Source organism: Gossypium arboreum, chromosome 11 (assembly GCF_025698485.1).
Source record: "Gossypium arboreum isolate Shixiya-1 chromosome 11, ASM2569848v2, whole genome shotgun sequence".
In the NCBI taxonomy this organism is placed as follows: Eukaryota; Viridiplantae; Streptophyta; class Magnoliopsida; order Malvales; family Malvaceae; genus Gossypium; species Gossypium arboreum.
Window position 1 is genome coordinate 45,131,559 of NC_069080.1, and position 6,038 is coordinate 45,137,596.

Consider the following 6,038-nt stretch of genomic DNA (forward strand, 5'->3'; position numbering starts at 1 on the left):
ACCTAGAGTCAGTTGTTTTTAGGCTCGAAACAGATAATAACATAAATCAGGGATTTCTACTAAATAAGTCAAGTGAATAAATCGTCTAAGTCAAAGGTAATAAGTGAAGTCTAGGTGGATTCTTTCTTGGGTATTGTCTTCTTAATCGGTTTTTTCCAACTTTCATCTTTGTCGTAATCTTAGTTAATTAGATAATTAGTTTAGTTTACAACATTCTCTTAAATTTTAGGCTACATAATAAAAAGATAGTAATTACTAGTACTTTTAGTCCTCGTGGATACGATATTTCCAGTCTCACCATAACTATACTACTGTTCGATAGGTGCGCTTGCCTTATGTCGAATTTTTAGGTAGTTTCACGACCATCAAGTTTTTGGCACCGTTACCGGGGACTAAAATATTAGGAATGCTTAATTTTTATTACTTTAGCCATTTTTTATTTTTATTGCAAATTAATTTTTTTAATTTTTCTTAAATTGCTAAATTTTCTTTTATTTACTTCTGGCGGATTTTTATAGTTTATGACTAGAAGAAACCCGTCGGGACCTCTACTTTTTGATAGTGAGATCGAAAGCACAACTAGTAGAAACCGAAGAAAAATATGGAAAAGCCTACGATACATAGAGGAAGGGAAAGAGGACGATATTCAACCCACAATCGAGGAGATGGCTGATAATCAAAATAATTCGTTACCTCTTGTGGTTGCTGCAAACCCAGTAAATCAGGATCATGTTCCTCGGACTATGTATGATTATGCTAAACCTACTTTAGCAGGAATTGAATCAAGTATATTAGACCTGCTATCGCTGCAAATAATTTTGAACTAAAACCTAACACAATTCAGATGATACAACAGTTTGTTCAGTTTGATGGTTTGCAGGACGATGATCCAAACACTCATTTAGCAAACTTCCTAGAATTCTGTGACACTTTTATGATCAATGATGTTTCTGACGATGCCATTCACCTTCGGTTGTTTCCATTCTCATTGAGGAACAAAGCTAAACAGTGGTTGAACCCGTTACCTCGAGGGTCAATCACAACTTGGGAACAAATGACCGAAAAATTTTTACTAAAACATTTTCTGCCGACTAAAACAGCTAAATTAATGAATGATATTTCTTCTTTTGTGTAGATGGATTTAGAAACACTTTATGATGCATGGGAGAGATACAAGGATCTATTGAGAAGGTGCCCGCACCATGGGTTACCCCTTTGGCTACAAGTTCAAACTTTCCACAATGGTTTGAATCCCTCAACTAGACAGATGATTGACGCAGTTGCTGGTGGGACTATTAATAATAAGACACTTGAAGAGGCTTATGAATTTATAGAAGAGATGTCACTGAATAATTATCAGTGGCAAGTCATGAGGACAAAGCCAACAAAAGTAGCCGGCGTTTTTAACTTCGATTCGGTTACTATGCTTTCTAATCAAGTAGAACTTTTGAATAGAAAAATTGATGGTTTACTTGGCTCCTCCAGGTTCATCTAGCAATGCAGTGTGATGCAAGTAGAGGTGGAATAAACAATTTGGACTATCCATCATACGGCATTACCAAGGAGAATGAGCAAATGAACTATATGGGTAATAATCCTTGACCTCAAAATAATCCTTATAGTAACACTTATGATGCAGGTTGGAGGAACCACCCAAATTTTTCATGGGGAGGCCAAGGAAATCAAAGACTGTAACACCCCTTACCCTTACCCGAGGCTGGGATAAGGTACGAGGCGTTATCGGACAAACATACAAACATTAAACTAAAATACAGGCCATAAAATTTCATTATATTTTTCAAAACGTTGATTCACTTACACATAGTCCCTTATTTGAGTCTACGAAGCCCAAAACATACTTTAGAAAGGGTTCGGGACTAAATCGAGAACTTACAAAAATCTTGGAAATTTCATGCTTTAAGGCTCCACACGCCCGTGTCCCAAAGTCGTGTTCCATACACGGCTGAGACACATGGTCGTGTCTCTGCCTGTGTGGAATATACCTAGGCTATTTTCCAAGCTTTGGTCAACCTTAATCTCTTACACACTTATACAAAATCAAAAGCATATAACATGGTATTCATTTAATGATTAAATATTCTCAATTAAACCACAAACATACCATTTGTATGTCATCATACATGTGTATCTCATACTTATTTTACCTTGTTTATTATAGTACCACTTATACATTTATACCAAAATTATCATCTTACCAAATATCTTCAGCTTAATCATCAAGCATTCATATTTAAAATTAGATCATATCTTTATAAAATACCAAAATTCAGATGCGCAAAATAACATGTTTGCCTGAAACATTTCAATTCAACTCCATACCTAACAAGCATTACATTGACACTAGTCATGTATATATATACATGTCATGATACATATCATTCTCTTTCTGTTTTCTTATAAACACATATCATTTATTTCATTATATCAATATTTCATATACCATAGTTTCCATGTATTCCACATATATTTATTTTCCTCCTCCTCCTCTCCATTCCACATCCTTAATGTATATAGCATTCTTGTAAGTACGATTTCACAATTTACTAATAAATGCTCACATCAAACTGTCCACACGAGTCATAGTCACTTATTTATAATTCGAGCTAAAGAGCTCCAAATTAAGATCCGTGAATTTCCCCTGAAACTAGACTCACATATATTTCCACCATAAAATTTTCATAATTTTTGGTTTAGCCAATTAGTACAATTCATTCATTAAAATTTCCCCTGTTTCACATTCTACGCTTTGATCTCTCTTCACTAAAATTAATTATCTCACAAGATGTAACTCGGATAATGTTCTTGTTGATTTATCTTGAAAATATACTCATTATGGATTTTAAAAATATAAGTTTAAGCCTCTAATTATTTTTATCCAAATATTTGTGATTTTCCAAAGCCAAAATGGGGGATCACGTAATCATTCTGAACCAGTCTCACAAAAACATAAATATCTCAAAATATAGAACTCCTTTTCTTGATCTGTTTCTTTTATATGAAAATAGACTCATTAAGATTTAATTTTATATCTTATTCAGTCTCTAATGCAATTTATACTATTTTTGGTGATTTTTCAAAATCACATCACTACTACTGTCCAAAATAGTTTTATTGCTAATTAACTCTTTCACACTTTCTTTGTATTAACCTCATTTTAACATACATATCACAAATCATTTTCACCACATTTCATACATCACAAGTATAGGCCTATGATCACAAGGTCACCATAAAATCATCCTCATGTATAACTTACTTGTTTATAACCTTACCACATCCTGGTCACTTAATGAACACATCAGTCACATAACCAAGTTCCTGCACTTATTCATCACAAAACTCACAAAGCAATACATAGAGAGTCTCCCGTTGAACACTTCGGATCGATCCTCGATACTTGGTGGTTTTAGCACATAGCTCCACCCATCATATAGTTCGGCTCTCTTGTACACATGGTGAACACTCAGTACCACCCATGTGACCTAGCTAATTTATCTCGTAGCTCTCTTGTCTACATGGTGTCCTTCACCTGGAACCACGCATGCGACCTAGCTACATATATCCTGTAGCTCTCTTGTCTACATGGTGTACACATAGTATCACCCATGCGACCTAGCTACATCATAATGTCTTGTAGCTCCCTTGTACACATGATGTGCACTCAAGACCATACATGTGACCTAGCTACATACTACCAGATCATCCAATCTTTCCAAGGTTCAACCGGATTTCTCTCTTTTCCAACAATTTCACCAATCAAGTAATTATCCACAAACATATTTCCAATATTATTATAAAATATCATAATACAAGTAATATTGATGTATTACTTACATATAAACTTACATCTCATTTAATATCAAGGCAATAACATTAAATTAGACATTGCCTTATTAAAAATCATATGAACTTACAATTTCTCATAATATCCATAATCATAGAAATCACATTTATGTATGATAATTCAATGCACTTCATGTACCATAGACATATTTTTAAATCAATTCATAAACTTGGCACCATAATCATTTAATTTAACATAATTCAATTAATTCACTAAATTTAACTTTCAAATATAAATTACAACATTATTGTCTTGTATTATTATCATACCAACTTACATACTTTCAACATCTCGAAATTATAATAAATATATCAATTTTACATTGAAACATGCATAAATTAATGCTTATTATACATATGAACTTACCTCGATACTAAAACGGCCATTTTACCGACTTTCCCAACTTTCGATTTTTCTCTCATTCTAGGTTCAAATCTCATTTTCCGGGATCTAAAACATCATATTTTACTTATTTAATTAATGTAATATTCAAAACAGTCCTTAACTCAAACTTTGGAAAAATTATAATTTTGCCCCTAAACTTTTGCATATTTATGCTTTTGGCCCTAGGCTCGGGAATTAAACTTCATCCCTTATTCTTATGTTTTATGTCATGCTGATCACTTTTCCATTCTATGGCAACATCAAATTCTCACTCTAACATATACTTATGACTATTAGGTATTTTTACCGATTAAGCCCTTTTACTCGTTTTCACTCAAAACCGAGTAGCACAAGTTGTCTAACATAATTTAAAACCTCATATTTTATCATAAAACAGAAAAATAAACACATTTCACCTATGGGTATTTTTCCAAATATGAACCCTAGCTTAAATTATTGCTAGAATAAGCTTAATCAAATTACCGGGATTCCAAAAACGTAAAGAACTTGAAAAACAGGGTTAGAACGGAATTACTATTAAGCTTGGAAAGCTTGAAAACCCTAGCCATGGCTTCCCCCATGCTAATTTCGGCCTCCGTGAAAAAGATAAGTCAATTTTGGCTTTATTTTCCCTTTTTATTTCTTTTAATTACCAAATGACCAAAATGCCTTTCCTTACTAAACTTTCAAAAATTCCATCCATGTCCAATTTTTTTCCATCACTTAGAAATTGGTAAAATTTATATTTAAGACCTCTTAATTAATATTTCAAAGCAATTTCATACTAGAAACTTCTAGAATGCAAGTTTTGCAACTTATTCAATTTAGTCCCTAACTTCAAATTGAGCACTTTATGCATAGAATTTCTTCACGAAATTTTCACACAATCATGCAATCATATCATAGACCTCAAAATAATCATAAAATAATTATTTTTATCTCGAATTTTGTGGTCCCGAAGCCCCTGTTCCAACTAGACCCAATTTTGGGCTATTATAAAGACCATAACATCCTCCAGAAAACCACCTTACCAGCAGAAAAAGAAGCCAAACCTTGAGGAGATGCTAACGAAATTCATCGCGGTATCTGAAACACGTTTCCAAAACACTGAGACAGCTCTTAAAAATCAGCAAGCATCAATTCAAGGGCTTAAAACTTAAATAGGATAGCTTGCTAAGTTGATTTCCAAATGACCACAAGGTAGCTTGCCGAGTAATACTGAAACTAACCCAAGGGAACAGCTTAATGCGATTACTGTTCGAGATGAAGAAGGGTTAGTTGAATCTAAACTAGAACTGAGGCAAGGACTTATGGTAAGTAAAGGTAAGGATGAAGTGGACCACAGTGAGCAAAAAACCGGTAAGTAGAGATATAAACCTCGTGTGCCATACCCCAGTGCGACAAGGAAAGACCACTCGGACGAACAATTTGGTAAATTCCTTAAATTATTAAAGAATTACATATTAACTTACCATTTATTGAAGCCCTTTTGCAGATGCCAAACGTAGTTAAATTTTTAAAGGAGCACTTAGCAAATAAGCGGAAGTTGGATGAGGCATCGCATGTGGAGTTGAACGCAGTTTGCTCAGCCAATCTACAGAATAAGCTACCCAACAAGTTGAAAGACCCAGGGAGTTTTACAATTCCTTACTTAATTGGTAGTTTAAACGTTAACAACGCTTTGGCTGATTTAGGGGCAATTATTAATGTCATGCCCTATAAAGTGTTTAAAAAACTAGGTCTTTGGAAACTCAAACAAACAAGGATGAGTATTCAATTAACAGATAAA

General features: G+C 33.7%; 1 non-coding gene across 1 annotated transcript; it reads right to left on the reverse strand.

The window, feature by feature from the left end:
* Positions 1-1,102: 1,102 nt before the first annotated feature.
* Positions 1,103-1,209, reverse strand: LOC128284845 (small nucleolar RNA R71). Its single transcript, XR_008275265.1, has one exon. It is a non-coding gene; the product is annotated as a small nucleolar RNA R71 (small nucleolar RNA).
* Positions 1,210-6,038: the final 4,829 nt, after the last annotated feature.